At 44.1% G+C, this 24,936-nt stretch overlaps 1 long non-coding RNA gene across 1 annotated transcript; it reads right to left on the bottom strand.

Annotated features, from left to right (window-relative positions):
* Positions 1–16,794: 16,794 nt before the first annotated feature.
* On the bottom strand, positions 16,795–17,408 carry LOC308578380. The gene is made up of 3 exons (XR_014003911.1): positions 17,345–17,408; positions 17,038–17,114; positions 16,795–16,883 (listed from the first exon to the last, which is right to left on the bottom strand). It is a non-coding gene; the product is annotated as an uncharacterized lncRNA (long non-coding RNA).
* Positions 17,409–24,936: the final 7,528 nt, after the last annotated feature.

Raw genomic sequence — 24,936 nt, 5'->3', positions numbered from 1 at the left:
CTGAATCAGATGCCAGATGTAAATCCAGAGCTGGGAATGGGACTAGGACTGAAAGCAATTTATTTATATATAGTTTATTTAAGAACATTTATATACCACTTGATTGTGACAACACCACTAAGCGGTTTACAAGAAATAATGGTATAGAATGGTATAGTTTTTGTAAAATATGCAGCGATTTATGATATGCAAAATGAAACATGGAAAGAGAAGAAGGGAAGTCCTTGATGTCTTCAGGATGTAAAATGAGTATTTTAAATTGTAAAACAGAAAACTTAATAAAAATTATGTATTAAAATAGCAGTAAAAACAAATCATTAGACGCAATCAAAATTAGAAAGAAATCAAAGCATGTACACGTCAGGACAGGCTTGCCTAGCCTAAAGTGTTTTAAGCAGCTGCCAGAAAGAATGTCGCAAATGTGCTTGCTTGGTGTCAATAGGCAGGGTGTTCCAAGGCATGGGTTTCGCCACACTAAAAGATTGATTTCTTTCAAGTGTGAAGCAAGTATTATGTGGCACCTGTAACAGCACCAGTTCCTCATACCAAAGCAGTCCAGTGGGCATACATGGGGTAAGGTGATCCTACAGGTAAACTAGTCTCAATCTGTCAAGGGCACCTAACAGTAGCACCCTGAACTTGGCCCAGCAGCAGATAGGCAGCCAGTGCAGATCTCTGAGCAGAGAGTGTTATATGCAGAAATGAGACTCAGCTACATTAGTCAAAAAACAGCGTTTTGAATGCGTTATAAACACGCAACACCAGATGGTGCTGGAGAGCTAAAATAAATAAATCTATGTGATTATCCATAGGGTTTTTCTTTTCTTTTGTTATAATGATTTAATTTCTGGCTTATTCATAGCGGGCTTTTTCTTTGCATGGATCCACCCAGGTTCTCTCTCCTGTCAGCAAACACACTGCAGCATTCTGCACCAATTGCAGTTTCCGAGTTAACCACATGAGAAGCCCCACACACAATGCATTCCAATCCTGAAGAGATCAAGTGCCGGAACTTCAGTGACTCAGAGCTGTGGAAAACAAAGAAGCATACCAAAGCTGGGAATATCACAGTTAGCTGGGAAATGTCCCAGACCAAACAGGAAGCCTTTTGTGACCCCTTCACTGCTAGGAAGATGCTCCACATGCAATTCCAAGCATTGACCAGATGGGGCAGCCACACAGAGAGCCTACTGTTTCTGGTTCTAGTTCCCAACAGTTCCTGGCACAGTTCTGTTATTCACTGGAAGGTCCAAAAGTCTTCCTTCATAGTATGGAAGCAGTAACCTCCCCAGCAAGAACTGGGCCATGGGGCATCAGAGTTGGCAACCCATGTTGGCAGTGTCATTTTTTTGCCGATTTCCCATAAAAACAACTCTAAAAAGCTCAACAAAACAACTTTTCTGTCCTGATTTTCACTGTTTGAAATACAATAGATGCAATAGATGCACCTAAAATAGATGCAAACTGGACAGCCAGAAACTGATGCAAGGCTTGGAGAAACAGGGTGTTGATAGGAGATAAGATATCCTTACATTCTCCCCTATAAGCCAACTTTTTTCATATGCAGGGATTTTATTTGAGAATCTGGATACAAGAACAGGATTCAACCATGTCTTTCCCCACAAAAAGCCTGAAGTGATACAGTCCAGGCAGGGGCATAGCAAGGGGGGTGCGATGGGGATGGGCCGCCCCGGATGTCCCCACTGAGGGGGGTGACAAAGAGGTGGGTGGCACGCACCACAGGGCCTGCAGCACGCCCGAGCCATGCGTCTCTCCTGGGAGCGACACATTGCCTTGAGCGCCCACAGGCTCCATGATGCCCCAAACAGTCCTCCCGTTGCTTCCCCCTCAGCTGTAGGGCAGCTGAGTGGGAAGAGGCAGACAGACTCCTCGGAGGCCCCGCAGTGCCCCCATGGGCGGCTGGCCCCGCCCCCAGGTACAGGGCACACACGCCACCCCATGAGCCCGATCGGCTTGCTGAGTCCAGGGACTCATTTGCCACCTTATTTGTTCTTTGAGAGAAGTAGATCTTAGTATCTCAAAACAGCAGGATGGTTTACTGCCGTTGTGGAGTAGGACTAAGAGGGGTCCTACATAAATGCAGAGTCTGGGCATATAAGGTTTTGGAAATGTGACCATGCATTTAGTGTATACCAGGGCTTGGGTGTCCTGAACTCTCTTATTTCATAAAACAAGTACTTGAAGCCATTTCAGTTTCATTGCCATAACTTGTAACACTCCAGCAAAAGCTGATACCAGATTGTAAAGCTGCCAGACGTATATCTAAAATAAACAGCTCTGAACTTCAAAAGAGGTCACCATGGTACTTGCAGCATGGGACTACAGCAAAGAGGGGTATAAAGTCAGTGGATTGTTGGGGGGAAAAACACATACTCTGCCTACTAAACACAGCAGAGGTTCAGATTCACAGAGCATTGTCAAGCCTTTGAGCATAGCACAAATGGATTGCAGAATGTTTACATTACGAAAATAACTGTAGTGTCATTAACGGCATCTAAATGAAATGAAATTAAATCCACCCACCCACCATCTAATTACAAGGTGTGCATGCATCTTTCAACAGATGTTACTCAAAATGGGCCTACTCTTTTACTCTTATGTAAAGCTCCTATTGCCAGCTTATAATCATGGCCCTGAAAAACCTGTTATGCAAATCCAGCCTGCAATAATCAAACAACATAGAAGTGCTATAATCTTGGGATACTCTTGAATAGGATTCTTCAAATTTCAACATTTTCTCCTCAACTACTTCACCCACTGTGCTTGTGTGCGCCTTTGCTTGTGTTACCAGAAGGTCACCCAACATTGGAATTCTGGATCTCCTCTGCAAAGCCCAAAGTGTCTGGCATTAAGACCGATATTGCCAGTGTGGTGCCCTCTAGATTTTTTTTGACTACAACTCCCATCATCCTTGACCACTGGCCGTGCTGGCTGGAGCTGAAAGAAGCTGAGGTCCAACAACATATGGAAGACACCACATTGACTAACCCTGATTTAAGAAATAATGCCACCATCTTCTCTTCACAGCTACATTTCTGAGCCATAAGGAGCACTACAAAGCCCATGCTGCAGCATATCTCAAGATGCAAACATATTATTTTGGTCTGCAGCTGACTTTTGTCACAATGGTTGGTTGATGTCTTTATGAGAAAGAATTGCTTGAAATAGAATCACAGAATCACAGATGGTCTCCTGACACCTGGGAATCTCTATTGAGTTTTGGGTTACTTATCTTAGGGATTTATTAACACTGACAAGCCACTAAAAAAGACCTATCATGTAATACTGTACTCGAGAATAAAAGCTGAATGTTTTGAATGATATACCCATCAATTCTTTGAGAAGGTGACTTCCTTTGCCAGGTGGAGGAATGTGTGTGTGTGTGTGTGTGTGTGTGTGTGTGTGTGTGTGTGAGAGAGAGAGAGAGAGAGAGAGAGAGAGAGAGAGAGAGAGATGACATACTCATGAAGAGACAACAGTTTGCTGTGTGGAAGGGACAGAGACTGAGGGTGAGCCAGGGCTGAAGGAAATAAAACTTGAACAATGCCTGGAGGAGAGGTGTAGTTAGGAGAGCGCTACTGGTTTGGTCTCACTGGGCATGGAGCTATTATTTCGAATGGAGTGTGAGAGGTGGGGGCACACCAAATTCTGGCACCGCACAACGTGCTGCTGAAATTTGTGACCCCTGCCTGTAGTAGTAGAGTAACAAAGGCCTACAGTGCTTAAAACTTAAAATACTGACAACAAGTTTTCAGTAAAAAACAAAGTAAACTTCTAAAGCTTAACACTTTTTGGAAGTGTCTGTCTTGGAGATTGGCAAGGGTTTTCTGGTTGTCTTAGTTAAATGCTACATCAGATAGCAGAACACAGAAGCAATTGCAAAGCACTGTCTGTAAAGTCTATTTCCACTGGGGTGGGCAGAGATTTTTTCATTTCATACATCATTCACAAAGCACTGCAGAGATTCTGCAAAGTCACTCGAGAGGTGTTAGGAAGTTAATGGAAAAGAAAAACTTTATTTTAGAGGGATTTCTCACCCCCTCCTCCTCTCGCTTTCCATTTCCACCCCAGGAAATTTAGAGAAATGGAACCATGGGGAGTGGGGAGGAGGGGAGACGTACTCTACTCTGATGGAAGGGGTGAGTTTGATCAGGAAGAAAGAAACCACTTTGAAACCACATCAAATAGAGTTAGCATGGGATGAAACGGTGGTGGCACCTAGCAACATAAGAGCCCTAGTGGATCAGGCCAAGGGTTTATCTAGTCCAGCACCTGATCTCACAGTGGCCAATCACATGCTCAAGGGAAGCCCACAAGCGGAGCCTGTGATTCCCAGCCAACTGTATCTGACAGTGGAGGTAGAATCTTATACTCATGGAGAGCTACCTGTCAAAATCTACTACACTTGGGAAGACCAGAGTGATGCTAACAGCTTCGTAGTTGCTATAGAGATGTGGACCGCCATCCCCATGGCAACAGGATGCTGTTTTCTATCTATTGTCTTCTCTCTGCTCTACAATGGAACCCTCCTCTTGTATTGCATCTGCATTCTAATCTGTGTTTGCATAGTGGACATTCCTAGGGCTCATTCATACATTCACATTCGTCCATAGATGACTGCAACATCAGGTGACTTTGCAGGAGTGATGGGACCCCACAGATCTCACACAGGGATACTTTCATTGCCCCTCACAGGCAGATGCTTTTTCAGTGGAGTCAGTTCACACACCCAACGGCTGATCATCAAGTGTGCAGTAATCACAGACAGCTTCCTCACACGTTGCAAAGGACACAGGTGCAAGTATCTCTAAATGCATGCACATGTCCCGTCCCCGTCCCCCCGCTCCATGAAAGAATGTACACAAGTTGATTTGTACTTCTTAATTATTGTGTACTCAGGAACGCAGACTGTGCACTCAGTGAATACAGCATGCGAATACTCTCACCAAGAGCAACTGAACGGTGTACATGCGTGTGGGAATGAGCCCTGTGTCTATATGTTTACACAAGAGAAGGATAGGCATGCAGGGGAGAATTTTGGACTGGAGAATGGATGACAGATGAATTGTTAAGCACACACTCACACACACCCAGTAGCAGACAATGTGGTGAGGCACCCCTGCTCACTTGGAGTCAATTTATAGTATAGCTGTAGTTTATTGTGTAGCTACTGCTTACCAGGAGATAGAGGGGGAGGGGCTCAGAGGTGCTGAAGGAGGTGTGGTGCAAACACATCAGCAACAGTGCCAGATTGGTTCTTCCCTAATTATTAACTTCAGCATTGCTCCTTAGTCTTTGGAGGAGGTGAGCAGATGAAACTCACCCTTTAAACTTACTTGATCCTAGAAGTCCCCCCTTTGCACAGCTAGCAGACCATCTCATGCACTGATTACCTTGCTCGTTTCAACTTGTGTGGGCGCTTATACATACATATACTGTATAGAGAGAGAAACACAAAACAATTTGTGAACACTCTTCTGAACCCAGCAACCTATGGCTTGCACAAACTGCCCTTTGCCTGTTGAGTTGCTAAAGCAGGAGTGAGGAGTTGTTTTCATATCAAAGTCATAAGTAATATGGACTTTGATCTAATAATTGCTTAAATTATTGGCTTTTCGTGGACATCTTTTTAGTCTGGAAACTTTTTACCTTATGAGCAACTTCCCAAGGGTCACACATGCCAGTGGCAGTTAGGGTCAAGGGCCAAAGTGGTCAAGGCAACATATTTGACTCTTTATAGAGCAAGCTACATTTCAGCCATAAAAATTCAAACAAATGAATAGAGGTTTCCACAACACTGTCATGACTCCCTCAGCACCATCAGGTTCAGCCCTAGGATGGCAGACTATAGAGGAAGATGAGGAATGGGAGCAGGAACAGATTGGAGCCTTCTCCTTCATCCTGATCCCACCTGGCTCTAGTGTAGAGATAGGACTCCCATCTCCCTCCTCGAGTAGAGGAATTGAATGATAAGCTGAGAATTTTATCTTTTGGAAGGGAATAGGGGTCTCCCAACAACTCTCAGCATCCTTAGCAAACTACAGCTCCCATGATTCTTTGGGGGAAGCCATGGTAGTTTAAAATGCTATGATAGTGTATAGTGCAGCTGGGACCTATGATTTGCCTTTAAATCAAAAGTAAAGGAGTGAATCAGTAAAGCACAGGCCCATCCATGCCATTCCTAACCATGGTTTGGAGTTATTTCTGATGCATTCCATAGGCACATCTGAAATGCACGCATTTTGCTAGTCAGCACATCTGGAAGTTACCGGTACCTGTTGCAGCAAGGCTGTATATGCAAGAAAAATGGAGAAGAGAGAATGCAAGAATTTGCACAATTTACGAATTCAGTTTGGCAAGTTATTTTCTGGCAGTTAATTATTCATAGATGCTCAGCAGAATTATCACACTAAGACCAATAAAAAAAGTTCAATTAAAAATCTAAATTATAAGCTTAATCATAGTCTTCAGTGGCAAAAGCAGCCTCTGATATGCATAGATTCAGGTTGAAAAATGCTGTGTTCAAGATGAACGTCACACTTTTTGTGTGTGCAGCCTCAGCTCTATTAGTTATTTCTGCCACATAAATGGCAGTCTATCACTTTATCAACTTCATTATATGTTTTTCCCCTGAGACTGCTGTTTCTCAACTTCTCCACTCCTTCTCCATCTTCAGTCTCTGAGCTGCAAAACCTCTTCATTTGGAGAAGAATGTAGCAGCCTCATTAGCGGGGCAAATTGGAAAAGCTAACAGCTTGCTTGGAGGTGGCTATTTCCTTGCTTCCCATTTCCTTCCTCTCAAATTGTCTGCAGTGCCAGGAAAGAATGAAACTCATCTTTGTTTCACAGACTAACAGGGGCAACACTTTGTATTTGCTGAAGACTCACTCACAGGTATCTCCTTACTTGATGACTGGGACATGCATGTGCAAATGAGCCATCACAAGTGTCATGGATTGGGGGTGACCCTTTTATCCTTACCCTGACACCACAGATCTTTCCTCAAATAATCATGTATTGGCCATGATTGTCTAAAATGAACTCACAATGTACAAACTCCTACCCATGTGTAGGAGGGGCTACACGCAATCAGGAGACCTGCATAACTGTGTGCCTTTATCACACACAGCGCCCCATTGATAAGTAACGGCCTCATGCTCTGACTTCAAACAACCTTGGGCAACATACACTATATCTATCATAGCTTATTTGCACATTGAATTCTTCACTTGAGCAGCAACCATCAGGTCATGGAAAAGCATGTGTGAATCAGCCCTCAGGAAGTATAAAGTGATGCCTCTGTCTGACTGTAAAACAAAAGGAAGCAATAACAACCTGCTCCATTTTTTGATATGACAAATAGTAGTAATGTCTTTCACTCAAACGCTTTATGAACAGGGCTCTTGTGTTAATTTAAATACAATGCTTTTCAACTGAGGCATTTCATCACTGTGAGTCACATTTACAGTAAACTGGAATAGTACAACTTGGGTATGATCCAGTGTCTTGTATGCAGTAACTACAGAAAAATCAACCCAGTGATTTGAGGTTGCTTCCTAATAGGGTGGCAACATGTCCTGTCCTACAACCCTGTCAGAAAATGTCCCTATGTTTGAAGGGTGGTGCAGTCCAAACCCAATTTGAAATCAAAGAATCCCAAGAAGGGAGACAGGGGAGGGGCTTGAAGTTGTCCATCAACAAGGAACATCTGGAGAGCAGACTGAGCAGGCACACAGGTAAGCTGTTTGTGGTCTTCTCTGTTACAATGTAATGTGTTCTAAAAGGTAAAGGTACCCCTGCCCGTACGGGCCAGTCGTGTCCGACTCTAGCGTTGTGCGCCCATCTCACTTAAGAGGCCGGGAGCCAACGCTGTCCGGAGACACTTCCAGGTCATGTGGCCAGCGTGACGAAGCTGCTCTGGCGAGCCAGCACCAGCGCAGCACACGGAAACGCCGTTTACCTTCCTGCTATAAAACAGTACCTATTTATCAACTTGCACTTAGTGGTGCTTTCGAATTGCTAGGTGGGCAGGAGCTGGGACCGAAGACGGGAGCTCACCCCGCCGCGGGGATTCAAACCGCCGACCATGCGATTGGCAAGCCCTAGGCGCTGAGGCTTTACCCACAGCACCACCCGCGTCCCAATGTGTTCTAGCTCTATTAAATCACAGCCATTATTTCTTAATGTCCAGCTACACATATAAATTGACATTTGCAAAGTTTAAGTGGATCTCTGTCCTTTTGTCCTCTTTTTGGGCACTCTACTTCATGATATAATTCAAATAGTATTTGCAGACACACACAACTCCAAGGAAGAATAGAGGTCTAGTGTTTTAAAATAGGGTCCTGCCATTATGGGATGCCTCCTCTGGAGAGGCCATTATGTATCCTCTTTGTTTCCATCTTTCTAGGAAGTTGTTTAAAACACAAAAGCAAGGGGAAGGGGGAAGTGATTTCAAGCAGTGGCCCAACCACATCACTGGTGGATGTACAGCCATTTGGATCTTCTTCAATAGCAACTCCTCTTGCCCTTTACCTAGTCAAAATGTTTAACAATCTCTTTAGGGAGCTTTTAATTTCCTGATCCAAAATTAAGTTAACATCTTACATCAAAAACCTGACAGTACCTAACTACCGACGGCTTTTCACCAAAGCCAGACTAAATGTCTTTCCCTCTGCAGTGTTGGATGGTAGGTTGAGAGGAGTTCCTTACCAGGACAGACTTTGCTCGTGTGCTCAAGACATTGATTCCATAAATCATATTTTGTTGCATTGTGCAAAATATGAGCAGGCCAGGGCTGAACTGATACTACCCTTGCTGGTACCTTTCCCAGGAAAATCAGAGGCTCACTATGTCAGGTTCCTACTGGAAGACCGGACAAATGCTAGAACGTTAGCAGTGGCAAAGTTTTTATCGGTGGTTGCAAGAACAAATGAGCCCTATATTCTAAACAAAATGCTTGATTAACCTGGAGGTAGGCTGTATGAATTGTGTATTGATTTGTAATGATTTGTTGGGTCTCTGGACCGTAATAAAGATTGATTGATTGATTGATTGATTGATCCAAAATATGATTCTGTAAATTCCTTTTGCTTGAGAAAATTGCATTTACGATAAATTTGCACTTTCTGTTTTTTGTTTTTGTTTAAGAGTATTGGTTTTGTTATGTCTCTTTAAGAACCAAGAGCAGAAGTCCAAGCCAGTGAACAAACAGGAAGAAAAAGTTTCATTTTCGCAGCACGTGGCTGTTTGAGCAGTTTGTCTTCCATAATGTCACTGGGGTCAGAATAACCCTGGGCCTAGATGGTCTGGGGCAGGAACAATTCTCAGTTAAGTGAGTGTAGAAAATACTGAGCTAACGGCATAACTTGGACCACATTCAAATTGAAGTGTAGGTGGGTTTCTACGAGATGAGACACAGTGATTACAGCAAGAGACTTTATTGATCCAATGGCTAACAAAACAGAACAGTCAAACAGGAGCAAAGTAACTGCTTATATGTATTTCTGAAGGCCTGGGCCACTCCCACTCTCAAGGTGTTTGGCTTTCTAAACTCCCAAACTGTGACTCATAATTCAGATTTTAAGAGCCTATGCCAGTAGTCCCAAACTGATAATACTATGTGATTGGATATCATCTATCAAATCAAAACATTGGGCTCAGGATCAGTGCCAGATTTATAAGCTAAACAAGCTATAGCTTAGGGCCCCACTCTCTTGGGCCCCCCAAAAAAATTTAAAGGAAAAAAACCTGGATGTACATTTCCAAAATATAAGATAAAAAACAAATAAAATAAAACCTACACACAGCCACAGTGTTTTGTGTTGTGTAGGTTCCTATGATGTAAGAAATGGGCCCCGCCTGCTAGTTTGCTCATTTCTATATCAATCACTTTGATAAAATACATATTTTGTTATGTGAAAATGGCTTTAGATACCTATTAGGTCTATAAATTACCATATAGCATATATTCAACACAAAAAACAGCGGCAATTTGTTGTTGACGAAAGACAGCTGGACATATAAAGGGCCCCATTACCTTCAGTAGCTGAGGGCCTCAGCAAACCTAAATCCAGCCCTGCTCAGGATCCTAGTCCAGACTCAATTCAGGCAAACACAGACCACTGCATACGTTAACATACACCAAACATTTGAAGCAATACAGGATTTGCCTGAAACATTTTGAACCACAAAATGGCATTTCCCCTCCCTGCCAGGGAAGAAGGGGTGAGTGAAGATCTACATCACGAATGAGGTGGGGGGGTGGGGGAGAGAATAACGATCTACATCTGAATCTGCTGCCCTGTGGAACCCATCGTCTGAGGTAAATCGTCTCACCTTGCCTCACGGGTGGGCTGCCCCTGAAACAATATCATACCAGTCATGGCTTCCTGCAAAATATACAGTGGTACCTCAGGTTAAGTACTTAATTTGTTCCAGAGGTCCGTTCTTAACCTGAAACTGTTCTTAACATGAGGTACCACTTTAGCTAATGGGGCCTCCTGCTGCCGCCGCACCGCCGGAACCTGATTTCTGTTCTCATCCCGAAACAAAGTTCTTAACCTGAAGCACTATTTCTGGGTTAGCGGAGTCTGTAACCTGAAGTGTATGTAACCTGAAGTGTATGTAGCCCAAGGTACCACTGTATTGGGAAGTGCAGTTTCTTGAGGGTGCAAAGAGTTGTTAAAGCTAAAGGTACCCCTGCCCATACGGGCCAGTCGTGTCCAACTCTAGGGTTGCGCGCTCATCTCACTCTAGAGGCTGGGAGCCAGCGCTGTCCACAGACACTTTCGGGTCACGTGGCCAGTGTGATGAAGCGGCATCTGGCGAGCCAGCACCAGTGCCGCACATGGAAATGCTGTTTACCTTCCTGCTATAAAGCGGTACCTATTTATCTACTTGCACTTAGGGGTGCTTTCGAACTGCTAGGTGGGCAGGAGCTGGGACCGAACAATGGGAGCTCACCCCCCACGGGGATTCGAACCACCGACCTTGCGATCAGCAAGTCCTAGGCACTGAGGTTTTACCCACAGCGCCACCCGCGTCCCTACGGGTTGTTAGGAGACCCTTTTTCCACTCCCGTAGCTACAATTCTCAATGTGGTATAACAATCAATCCCTGTTCCTAAAAAAAACCTCATGGAACTGTAGCTCTGTGAGTGAAAATGAGGGGCACTTAGCAAACTACACTTCCCATGATTCTTTGAGGATGCTTCAAAATACTCTCATAGCAATTTAAATTTATATGGTGTGACTGTGGGCTTGGTATAAGGCAGTTTCCTAAATTCCTACATACAAGTGGCTGCCACAACGAAGTCTGGTTTGAGGAACACAAATAACCTGGTCTCCCTGTGGTGCCAGGAGCAATCAGGAGGATATTTTTTTTGCCCTTCCTCTTCCCCTCCAGCCTCCAGCTCCAAGTCAACAATTCCCACTGATTGCCTAAGGCAAGGGCGTAAGGCTGAGCCACTGAAACTTGCTTAGCTGAGATTGGAGACAGGTCTTCCTAATAACCAGCCCACAATGCAAACGTTAAATCAGAAGCTGCTACTGGAGACAGGTACAGAAGCTGGGATGTATGAAGCTGCCCTTCCAGAGTTAGTAGTTCTCATCCCACAAGATACATGTCTTTCTCTGGCAGAGATCCTGGAGGATTTGTTGTTGCCATCTTGATCCTCAATATATATTTTTGCTAGCATCGCATGGTGCTAAAGCCGGCGTTTTCATCTCTGTTTAACTAGCATGGCTCGGTCAGCCTGAGCTGAGATATCTTTTCTCACATAAACCAGATTATAGCTACATGAAGTGTAAGCTGAGACGCTTACTGAAAGCATTTAAGCATATATATATATCTGCCAGAGTTAGATTTGGAGTAAGTTTGCCAGGGGAGAAAAGAGTTCACAACTTAAGACCTATGATGCTTGTGGTGCTTCTTAAAAGGGTTTATTAAATTTGTATAGTGCTTCCCACTAAACACACCCCAAGGTGATTTGCAAGTAAGTAAATATACAATAATAAAATGATAAAAGCAGATTAAAAACAGATTTAGCAATATAATAATAATAATAATAATAATAATAATAATAATAATAATAATAATAATTTATTATTTATACCCCGCCCATCTGGCTGGGCCTCCCCAGCCACTCTGGGCGGCTTCCATAAAAACCAAAAATACAATAAAATATCACACGTTAAAAACTTCCCTGAACAGGGCTGCCTTAAGATGTCTTCTGAATGTCAGGTAGTTGTTTATTGCTTTGACATCTGCTGGAAGGGCGTTCCACAGGGCGGGCGCCACTACCGAGAAGGCCCTCTGCCTGGTTCCCTGTAGCTTTGCTTCTCGCAATGAGGGAACCGCCAGAAGGCCCTCGGCGCTGGACCTCAGCGTCCGGGCAGAATGATGGGGGTGGAGATGCTCCTTCAGGTATACTGGACCGAGGCCGTTTAGGGCTTTAAAGGTCAGCACCAACACTTTGAATTGTGCTCGGAAACGTACTGGGAGCCAATGTAGGTCTTTCAAGACCGGTGTTATATGGTCTCGGCGGCCACCCCCAGTCACCAGTCTAGCTGCCGCATTCTGGATTAGTTGTAGTTTCCGAGTCACCTTCAAAGGTAGCCCCACGTAGAGCGCATTGCAGTAGTCCAAGCGGGAGATAACCAGAGCATGCACCACTCTGGCGAGACAGTTCGCGGGCAGATAGGGTCTCAGCCTACGTACCAGATGGAGCTGGTAAACAGCTGCCCTGGACACAGATTTGACCTGTGCCTCCATGGACAGCTGTGAGTCCAAAATGACTCCCAGGCTGCGCACCTGGTCCTTCAGGGGCACAGTTACCCCATTCAGGACCAGGGAATCCTCCACACCTGCCCGCCTCCTGTCCCCCAAAACCAGTACTTCTGTATTGTCAGGATTCAACCTCAATCTGTTAGCCGCCATCCATCCTCCAACCGCCTCCAGACACTCACACAGGACCTTCACCGCCTTCACTGGTTCTGATTTAAAAGAGAGGTAGAGCTGGGTATCATCTGCATACTGATGAACACCCAGCCCAAACCTCCTGATGATCTCTCCCAGCGGTTGCATGTAAAAGTTGAAAAGCATGGGGGAGAGGACAGAACCCTGAGGCACCCCACAAGTGAGAGCCCAGGGGTCTGAACACTCATCCCCCCCCCACCACTTTCTGAACACGGCCCAGGAGGAAGGAGCGGAACCACTGTATAACAGTGCCCCCAGCTCCCAGCCCCTCTAGACGGTCCAGAAGGATGTTATGGTCGATGGTATCAAACGCCGCTGAGAGATCCAGCAGAACCAGGAAACAGCTCTCACCTTTGTCCCTAGCCCGCCGGAGATCATCGACCAGTGCGACCAAGGCAGTTTCAGTCCCATGATGAGGCCTGAATCCCGACTGGAAGGGATCCAAATGCCACTGATGCTGCCTCAAAGCGTGATAAAAGAAATGTGTATTTGATGAATAACAAAACGCTGACAAAGTTGGAGCTGAATCAGCTCACATTCCCTCATGCCCCACTAGGGACAGCAATTCCACTGGGGGGGGGGGAGTTCTTTTAGTGGGGTAGTACTGACACTGGAACTCCCTGCCTATTGACTATGCTCTTTTCAGACCAGCTAAAAACATGTTTGTTTAGGCAAGCTTATCCAGACACAGCTATTTTTTATCAACTGGAACTCACCGGAACTCAGTTCCAGCCCCTCACAGGTGGACTCCATTGCCATTATAAAAGAACAAGCTGAGCTCCAGCACTTCTTTTTCTAGCACTGGATACAGAGAATGTTGACATGCTTTTAAATCTTTTTTTTTTTAAGCTTATTGTTGATTTTCAACCTTTTAAAAACAGATGATTTCATTGCTTTTTTGTAAACTGCTTTGAGGGGATTTTTCAAACACTCAAGTAGTAGTATTTATTTAGTTCATAAAATTAATAAATAATAGTATATACATTTTATGAAGTAAATAAATAAAAGAAATTGGGTGGGGGGCTATTACAGAGAAGGCCTGTTCTGTGTTGCTACTCTCTGGACCTTCACTGGGGGTGTCATGCAGGAAAAAGCCCCAGATACTGAGGGTCTTGGGGTCCGGGAAGGTTCACATGGGGAAATGGTTGTTGGCATCTGTCTGTCTCAGGAGACAATGGAGGAGTGCAGCTTTGCAGGTGAAGTCAAACCACTGGTGTGTTGGAGCACCTGCTATGGCTGTAGAGACTAATACAGGAGCAATATGCTTTGTTGCAGCTGGGGCAGGTGAAGGTTTCTGGTTGTGCTGATGTAGATGATACTATGGCGTGTCATCTCTCTGTGCTCCTCCTGTTGTATTCTTTAGGTGTGGCGTTCCTAAGGCTTTAAAACAGGCACTTTGAATTGGGCCTGAAACCAAATTGTGAGTCAGTGCTATTGGACCAGCACCAGTATTATAAGTTCACACCTTATCATTCCAGGACTCAGCTACATTGGTCAAATCACAACGTTACAAATGTGTTATAACACTGTGACACCAGGTGGAGCTGTAGAGCTGAAATCGCAACTCAATTATATTTTCCATTGTGAGCTTTACAATGGTTTTTCCCCAGAACATTTTTAGAGTGCTTTTTAAAGTTGTGTAGATCTAGCCCCCAATTAACAATATACCCGCCACATTCTGCACTAACTGTGGTTTCTGAACCATCTTCAGCAACAGCCCTTCATACAATGCAATGCTGTAGTCTGCCCCAGACATGATGATGATTTAATTGCCCTCCACATATGTCCCAAGGCCATGTACAGAACATAATAAAAAGAGCTGGAATGCAGTTTAAAACATCACAAACAAATAACAGAAGATGAATTTTCAGAGCACTACAAAGTGGACATCCATGGCAGAGATGTGTTCATCCAGCTAGGGAAACTTTTTCTCAGAGGCTGTCAAACAACTGAAGCCAGACTATCACTATTCAGTCAGAAGCTCAGGGAGTCGTCCCTGTTCTCTAATTTTCTCCCTCCCCTGTCACTGTAATCCTGGGCAAGGGAAGTGATGATTATCCAAGCTTCTTACCTTCACAGATAGCCTGCTCAGAGCAGGCTTCTTGTTGCAGATATGCAGCCCACATCACATGGGGATTGCAAGTATGATATGGACTTGGTCTGATGCCCCCTATAGTTATCATATATAACTAGAATCTAATGAATAGGGCAATCATGGAAGCAATCCCCTTGGTGCCCTCTTCTACTGTTGGGACCAGTGAAGTGGATGGAGACCCCTAGAGCAAAGGTGGGGAACTACAACTGAACTACAACTCCCCTCATCCCTGACAACCAGCAATGATTGCTTCAGCCAATAGGAGCTGGAGTCCAACAGCATATGGAGGGCCACAAGTTCCCCAGTTCTGCTCTGCAGTCTGGAGGATAACATGCAAAACTGCAGACATGGGCTGGATCTAGACACATCGAAGAAGCTATTCAATTAAACGTGCTGTGAACTTCATCCAGGGAAATCCCATTGGTGAAAAACAGGACTCCACAGTGCCATCTGGTGTCACAGTGTTATAACATATATAAAGTGCTTTATCTTTACAAATGTAGTTGAGTCCATGGAAACAATAATGGTTAACATTTTTGTAGTGCTTTCAGGTGTCCAGAGCTGTAATCCAAACACAATCCTGTAAGGTACAGCAGTTGTAATATCCCCCACATATTGCAGATAAGTATTCTGAGACTGAGAGAGGTTGGTCAAAGGCAACCCATTGGGTCCAAGGCAGAGGTGAGAATCAAACTGGTTCCTGGTTCATAGCTCAATTTTCCAATACACAACATATGCACACCCACACACCCCAAACACCCATGTTTTGTGCAGCTGTGTATTGAACTCCTTGAAAGCAAGAAAACAGATGGCACAGCAAGCCTTTAAGTCTCCACAAGTCTCTCTGGTTTTTGTTTTGTTTTGTTTTGTTTTTTTGGTTGTTTGGCTAAAGCAAACTAAGGCTCCAGCAGCATTATATATTGACACTGTACATTGGCTTCCCCAGAAGCATCCTGGGAGCTGTAGTTTGTTAAGGGTGCAGAGAGTTTTTAGGAGAACCCCTCTTCCCCTCACAGAGCTGTAATTCCAGGGTTCCTTGGGGAGAAAGATTGACTGTAAAACCATTCTAAAAATCGTAGCTCTGTGAGAGAAATAGGATTGGAGGGGGCTGGGGGGGGGAGAAAGCATGACTGTTTAAAGTGCAATGATATTGCTTTAAATGAATGGTGCAGATAGGATCTCTTGGATTCTGTTTGCAGTGTCATATCTGCAATTGCTCATTTATACACACAAGTCATCAAATGATGAAGAACCACCAGCCCACAGTGGGTGTCATACATCTTCCATCTTCAGGGAACAAAGAAGCAACAAGAAGCCACAATAGCCAGCCTCTTTTCATCTCATACCTTTGGAGCAACGTGTCCCTTCTTATCCAAAGCTGTATATTATTAAAAAAATTAGTTTGGAGCAGCAGTGGCTCTCTGCATGTGGCAGCCAATTTTCAAGGTTAACGATCTCATCTGCCTGATTTATTTATTACCTTGAAGAGAACAAATGTAAGGAGAACACAGTGAAGCAAGTGGTTTGCCAAATGTCATTTAAAGCGTTAAGCCGTTGAGATATGCACGAGTATTGAAACGGTGTAGACTTCTCTTTATTGTCTTCTTTGCAAATGAATTGGATTTCCTCCCCCAGGAACTTTGAAGGGCTTCCTGACTGACGTGCTCTATATGGTTTCAGTAATAATGATGTGTTTATTTTAGAACAGAGTTATGCAGCATTTTGACAAAGGTTGACACATGGTGCAGGAAATTATGACGTGCAGGCAGCCCCCACAGATGTGCTGCTCCTAAGACAAAGCAATGCAACATTGATTTTTGACCAATGGTTGACATTCCATCTGCACTGTACATTTAAAGCAGTATCACATTAGTACCACATTAGTCTTAGTGTCCTCCCCCAAAAATCATGGGAATGTAGTTTGTTAGGAATCTGTTATTCACCTCATAGAACTGCAATTATCACTATTTCCTTGGAAGAGGGATTTTCCTTCAGGTTTGCTTATTTAATGGACTTCTCTCTGAGGAGGAGGAGGAGAAAAACTATGTATTTGGTATGCAGAAGACTGGCAAAGGACATGTATCAGAAGGCAACATCCTATTCCCTGCTGTAAAGTAAATGATGGCCGTGAAATAAGCCTCTGCCTATCCCAGCTCCACTACAAACTTCACATGGCAAAACTGGACAGCAGTTAACATTTTATAGAATCTTTCAATTCTAAAGTTCAACAACACATTGTTTCTTATTTACCCTCTGCTGAGTCTTATTGGCTCCAGTGGGCATGAAGTTATCAACAGCTCCTGCCTTTTTGAACTCTTCATGGAGGAGGTCCTTCTATAGCTTTGCTTCGCATTCTGCAACCTTGGGCCCCCATATATTGGTGTTGGACTACAACCCCCATCATCTCCAGCTAACGTAGCCAGTGTTTTCTGTACCTTTAAAGCAGAATGCTTAGTTTATCTGATACGGCAAGGGCATTGCTAACTTGAAAAAAAATCACAAGTGCTAGGTTATTGTTATTATTATTTAATAAATTTGTATACCGCCCTTCATCCATAGAAATCAGGTCAGGTCATGGCATAAAAATACAAGATAAAAACACAAAATGCATAATAAAAGCAAAACAAACTAATCACTCCACTAACACATTTTAAAGGATATAGGGTGTTAGTCGGCCCAAGGCCCGGTTGAAGAGGAACTTTTTTGCCTAAAGGTGTATAATGAAGGTATCAGGCATAGGTCCAGTCTATTTCTGTCCCAATTCAAAGTGTTAGGACTTACCTCTAAGCTTGGGATACCTGAAGGATCACCTGTCTCCATATGAGTCTGTCTGTCTGCTGAAATCATCACTGGAGGCCCTGTGTCAATCCCTTCCCCAAATATGACAGATGTTAACCAAGGAAATAACTTGCCTGGTGTTGGCACTCCAGTGGTGGAATTCTCTCCCCCAATGAGTCATTTTACATTTTGCAAATGATTTTAATATGTTGTTGTTGTTGTTGTTGTTATATACTGCATCATTAGCATAACTGAATCTTGACATCATGTTAGTCTGGGTAATTCTCTTTGGAGGGTGGGCTATAAATATAAATACACAGGCAATTTTGGAGGGAAGGTATAGTCCATGTGCAGTTCCTTCTGACCATTGGCTTGGAAAGATATTTTCAATAAAAGTTTCTTGGATGGAAATAAAAATGGCTTCTCATAAGAAAAGTGACACAGCCATTTTCTTTGCAAGAGCAAATTCAGTGGCCGAAACCTGGAAGACTTATGTTACAGCTAGGAAGGGAAACAAATTGTGATGGTGTGTTTTATAGGCAGAGTAAATTCGAAAGCTGTGCAAAGAGCTGATGGACCATGCCGATCTGAATCTAATGAAACGTTTGATGAGCTGCAATGAAAAGGAGAATGTCAGTATCTGCTTTTTGTGACAGCCGGCTAGCAAACATTTAGCTGAGATTAAGCAAGAGGGCTCTTCTTCACTCATGAAATTCCTCATTGCTCATGACCGATATGAAGGGCATGTTTATATATTTGTGGGGCATCCTGTTGATGATGGTATTAAAAAAATAAGGATGGCTGTAGATGACCAAAGGGGCTGGTGTGATCAGGGAGACATTATACTGAAGCACTGGAAAATAAGCCCAGTCTGCCTCTGTTCCACCTCTTCTCCACCCACAAGTAGCCTTGAATGGTGAATCTCCAGTACAACAACAGCTAGTTATCTGATGATAATTACAGATTTGTGTATTGATAGCACCAGCTCCCCTTTGTGAGTGATTGTGATAAGATTTGTGTGTGCATATTTATAATCTTACATGACAGGGACAAACCGTGCCTGAAAGCAGTGCCTCACAGGCATGAAATTCAATAAGCAATAATACAGATTCAAGAAAAATAAGGTATTTGGTATATACACTTATTATTATCATTACTTTATTCGAAAATTCTATACCACTCTTCATCCAAGGGCAACAGGGCTGCAATAAAGAAACACAAAACTAAAGAATATAGTAACAAACAAAGCAATACTCTCCACAAGGAGTTTGAAAGACCATAGAATGCCTGGTTGTTGAGAAATGTTTTTGCCATTGCAGAAAAGGCCCGTTCTCATGTTCTCATGTCCCTCTGGACCTCTCATGGAAGGGGCACATGAAGAAAAGTCTCAAATGATGATCACAGGGTCCTGGCTGGTTTAGATGGAGTCAGTTCTTGAGGTATTGCAGTCTTGAGCTGTTTAAGGCTTTATAGGTCAAAACTGGCACTTTTAATTGGGCCCAGAAACAAATTGGCAGCCAGCGTGGTTGGGCCAGGATTGTCATTATGTGCTCAAACTGTCTCGCCTCAGTGAGCAACCTAGCTGCTGAATTCTGCACCAGCTGAAGTTTCCAGACTATCTTCAGAGGCAGCCCCACATGTAACACATTGCAGTAATTTAACCTAGAGATTACTGGAGCATAGGCAATAGAAGTTAGGCTACCCCTGTCTAGGTAGGAGGGCAGTTGGGCCACCTGCTGAAGCTGATAAAGTGAATTCTGTTCCACCAAGGCCATCTGAGCCACAAGCAACAACAGTATCCTCATCTATGTACCTGTTCCTTCAAAGTTAAACTCACGTAAGTAAGTTGCTGAAGTGGCTTCTTTTGGGCTAGTGCTGGAAAATAAATGTTCCTGGGGTATGAAATCTGCATTCCTGTGTACAAAAATATTTGAGCTATATACACACAAGTTATTCACATGGGGACATAGGAGAGGGCCTTCTTCAGTGGCTGCTCCCAAACACTGAAACCCCTTCCGCTTAAGAAGCCAGACTTGCTCTCTCCTTGCTGTCCTTCTGCCCGCAGGTGAAACACCCCCCCCCCAGCAGACTTTTGAGAACTGCCAGCTTTTAATGAAAGGGCTGGTGCTGTGCTGTTTTTATTGTAATTATTTGTACAGATTTAATATATTTTATATATGTGTATGGTTTTACTTCTAGCAATGTTTCATAATTATAAAATGATTGTTTTTTAGTGGTTTTCATTTTTATAGGTCAGCTGCCTTGTGTCCCATCAGGGAAAAGGGCTGGATGTAAATAAATAGATTAATAATAGTAGTAATAGTATTAAGTTGTGTGAAAGCAGAAATGTACTGTGGACATTAACAGTTAGGGAAACGGATTAAACAGTAGTGTGAATGCAGTCCATGTTGAGGGAATGCTATGTCTAAAAGTGTTACGGCTGACTCCAACTGCAGTGAAACATCTGCGTGGCAGGCTCTGTTCTGTGAGCCCTGCCTCCATCATCATAAGTGAAGGGGACTTGGGAGTGTTGTTTACAAAATGACAGACACGACACCGGTTGGAAATAGCATCCACCCTGTTTTGCGATGACAGCTCTGAGGACCAGCTCATGAAGCTAAGCATGGTTGACACCACCCATTTGCAGGGTTCAAAAGGCAAACCGAAAACATCTACAATGTGACACATGGAGGAGCAGCTTATCTTTCACACTTAATTGGAATACCTGAGGCTTAAGAAGAAAAGGCAGAAAGAAATGCAATAATGCTGGGATACAAGGTTTCCTCAGACATCATTTAAAAGCACTGATGGACAGAAAAAGGGAATCCACAACAGAGTCTCATGTGGACATGCACGATGCCTCTGGATGCAAACACCATCATATGGTGAATGCCTTTGCATGAAGCAGCTCCGAGGGCCAAACTAGACACAACATTAATTGTAGGAGTATAATTAATGTCCCCCTTTTTGGTTAAAGGGAGAGAACACCAGAAGAAGCCTGAACAGCTGCAGAACTGCAAGTGTTGAGAGGGTGAGTGCAATTGTGCCTACCAAAACAGAAACAAAATCCACCCTCTCAAAACTGCTATTTGAATTTCAAATTTCCATTTCTGCCGCTGGGAGCTTTCCTTTACCTTGTCTCTCTGAGGCTAGCTCAGTGGCTAGCTCAGTGATACAGCATTTGCTTTGCATTGAGAATGCCCTAGGTTCAATCCCTGACATCTCCAGATAGGACTGGGAGACCCCTTGCTTAGATGTCAGGAAAGCCACTGCCTGTCCAGTGTAGAGAATGCAGAGCTATACAAATGTCTGATACAGGGAAACCTCCAAGGTTCTTCTAGTGATACACTTTTGGCATCTGCATTTTATCCAAAAGGCCACAGTTTCAATCCCTGGCCTATCAAAGTAGGGCTGGCATAAACTCCTTGTTAAGACCCTGGAGAGACGCTACCAGTCAGTGTGGACAATACTGAGCTAGATGGATCAGTTTCTAACACAGTTTAAGGCAGTTTCCTATGTTCCTGTGCTTGAGGTTGATCTAGGACACGTTCCAAAAGAAGAGGAAGTGCCTGTGCTACAAACATACACCAGGTTCATTTCAGTTTAATTGCCATGTCTTCCTTCAAAACATCCTAGAATCCCTAGGGTAGCAAGGATGCTGTGAGTTCTGTTAGAGACCTTGCCCCACCCCCCTCAGGAATACAATTCCCAGGCTCTTGGGGTGAGGAAGTGACTATCATATAAATTTGTTCTGTAGACGCAACACAGGGAAGTTGTGTTTCTTATTGCTCTTGGTTTGGATGTCCGGGGGCGCTGGCAGGTATTAAAACGAAGGAAATTCTCCCAGGAGGCAACTGAGCTTTTCACATCGATTAAAGCAACTTGTCAGGAGGTGTAGCACGTCCCTTATTAATGACTGCAAACACTTTGTTAGAATCAACCAACTTTCACTCCTCATTATCTGAAACTGTAACGAACTCCAGCCCACGATTATACCACAAGAATAATGAATGAGCTTTGGCATTATTTACTGCATGGTTAAGATGAGGTTTTGTTGACTTTCAGTGGCTGCTTCTGTTGCTTAAGATTGAAACCCAGCTCCAGACTACCAGTCAGTTTTGTAGGAAAAGGGCTTTGCCTCATCCCAAAATGGAACTGGATTGGACCCCAATGGAGGGATGGCCCAAGACATTTTGGCACATGAAACAAAGAACAAAATGGCACCCTCTCCCCATCAAGGAAGAAGGTTGTGACTGAAGATCTAAATGAGGAGAAATAAAGATCTACAGCAGGATCTGCTGCCTCTGTGGATTCTGCCACCTGAGGCAATCCCCTCACCTTGCCTCATGGGTAGGCCGACCCTTCCCCAACCTCCTGCTTTGTTACTGCTCTGTGTTAATTCGAGCTAAAAGCTTGTGTCAGGAATCTGTGTTCATGTCCAGACAAGCTTCAGAGGACAAGGTGCTACTGGTGGAAGGGGCTGGAGGCAAAAGGAGATGGAGCAATAAATGTATATTTTATCCTTGTAGAGTTAGCTAGTTTCTATTAAGCCCTATGCACAACCTTCACCATCCTCCCTCCAGGGAAGCAAGAGGCATAATCAGAGTTAGAATCACAGCAGTGTAAAGTTGGAAGGGACCCCAAGAGTCATCTAGTCCAACTCCCTGCAATGCAGTACATTCCAGCCGGGCAAAAACACTCAAGGAGGATACAAGGAGGACCAGTAGAGTGTATGGTTGGGGAGAGGAGGGGGTGACCTAGGGAGGGTGCTGAGGGTCAGACAGAGTGGATGGGAGGGCTTGTCATTGGCTGCTGGCCTCCCTACCTTCTACCCTACCAGCTGCAATGGGCACTAGCCACCTCTGCTTTTAGGAAGTGATTTACTATTATTAGTAATATCCATAGTTACTTAACATAGCTGTGAACAAATATGCCCTTATCTATGGATAATAATATTATTAATTATAAAAAGTGGGTTTAGGGATATGGGTGTGCTTTGTAAAGCTAAAGGACCCCTGGATGGTTAAGTCCAGTCAAAGGTTACTATGGGGTTGTGGCGCTCATCTCCTGTTTCAGGCCAAGGGAGCCAGCATTTGTCCACAGGCAGCTTTCCAGGTCATGTGGCCAGCATGACTAAACTGCTTCTGGTGCAATGGAGCATCGTGGTGGTAACCAGAGTGCACAGAAATACCATTTGCCTTCCTGCTGCATGCTTTTGAACTGCTGGGTTGAGAGAAGCTGGGACAGAGCAACCACCCATGTCCCCCATATGTTTTGTACCACAGTGGGACTGGCTTGGTTTTCCTGCTGTAATCCCAGTGAGTAGGATCTGCAATAAATGTTTGCAGCTTGGAATGTTTCTGTTCATTCTCCCAGCCATTACCCTCTCATCTTGTATTCTGCCCCCCTCCCCCCAGCAACAGTCACTGTCAAACAGCTCTTACTGTCATTGTTCGGATGGTGGTTGTTTGTGCTACATAAGGCTCCAAGCCCATGGTTATATATGATGTGTTTTAGAGGTCTCTCCCTGCGTGATTAGTTCCATTAGTTTTCCAGTGGCAATAAACACCAGCTAGAACAGGCTTCTTGAACATGGTGCTCTCCATCTGTTTTGGACTACAACACCTATCAGCCAGTGCTGGCAGGGGCTGGTGGGAGGTAGAATCCAAAACAGTTTGGGTGTAACCCAAGTATGAGAAAGCAGGTTGGAAAAAGCTAGAGTAGACTATCCACGTTCTATCGCATGTATTTCATTGTAAGACCTTAACTCAGGGCATAAAATATTACTCATGGTTAGCTGTATGGTTATCTGTATGATGCAAAACACTTTAAAGAAATGTTAGCTTATGGAACGGTTTAGTAGCAAATGAAAAAGTGGCCAGGAAAACATCATTTTTACAACTGCGTGTGTTTTTTTGTTTGTTTTTAAACCAGCTTTCCACCTATCCAAAACATCACTTTTGGCAATGGAATGCAATACTGTCTTGAAAATCAGAAGCTGTTTTCTGTTTACCGCTGCATGCTTTTGGAGAACAAATGTTAACCGGGTGGAAAAGCAATGTTCTGGCTCTAGGCTGGAACCAGATTGGAAGACAGCAGAGAACAAGTGCTTGCTTATGCAATGGAGATGAACAGAAGAGCTCGGCTGAATTAGAGCAAACAGCCATCTAGCTCATCATCTCTGTTTCTGACAGTGGCCAGCTATGTGCCTGCAGAATACAAAAGCAACAGTTTCTCTGATTGTTTGTCCCCAGCTGCTGGTATTCAGAATTAGGCCACCTCCAAACAGGATGCTTCTCTGTCACAGGTGAGAAATATGCCACCTTTGAACCTGGAGGTAGTATGTAGCCATCACTCGACACATCGCTGAGTTCACATGGCATCCACCTGGCTTCTTCCCCCAAAGAATCTGGGAGCTATAGTTTGGGTCGCTGGGTTTGGTGCTTTTGTAGCTCAATTTGTAATGGCTTTTAGTCAAATGTGATAAATGATTGGTGTAAAAGTGCTTTTTTCCTGAGATGCTAACTCTCTCTGAGAATGTCATTCCTTGAACAGCTTCCTGCGCAAAGATAAGGCTTGCTTTCATTGCTCTGTTCATTTCTGCATTTGACTAGTGTTGTGTGGAGGGAAATGCAACCCCCGGGGCTGAAAAATGTTTTCCTTCAGCCCCCTTGGGTTTCTGGTGTGGCTTTCACAGATAAGGCACAACTTGGTGTGTGTGTGTGTGTGTGTGTGTGTGTTGGCTACTGAGCTGTGCTCACCATTGTGAGGGCACAGGGGCTGGGGGTGATGCCTCCCCAGCTGCTGCCATTGTTGGTGGCCTGACTGGGATGTCACAAAAACATTTGGCAGCTGAGTGGGTATAAATGTGGGTGAAGGAACAAGCCTCGGCAGTTGCCCTCCCCACAGAGAAATGGGCAGCTCACTGGCACTCAGCCCTGGTGGTCTCCTGCCCCGTGGCGGCAAGCTGGCAAGTGAAAGGAGGCAATCACCCGGTGCTGGGATGCTATGGAGCAAGGAGAAGGCAAGTACAAAGTTTACTTGCTGGTGGGATCACTACTTGA

Source organism: Podarcis bocagei, assembly GCF_964188305.1.
Source record: "Podarcis bocagei genome assembly, chromosome: Z".
Taxonomy (NCBI): domain Eukaryota; kingdom Metazoa; phylum Chordata; class Lepidosauria; order Squamata; family Lacertidae; genus Podarcis; species Podarcis bocagei.
The sequence above is the reverse complement of the archived record's forward strand: the minus strand, read 5'-3'. Positions and strand labels throughout refer to the sequence as shown.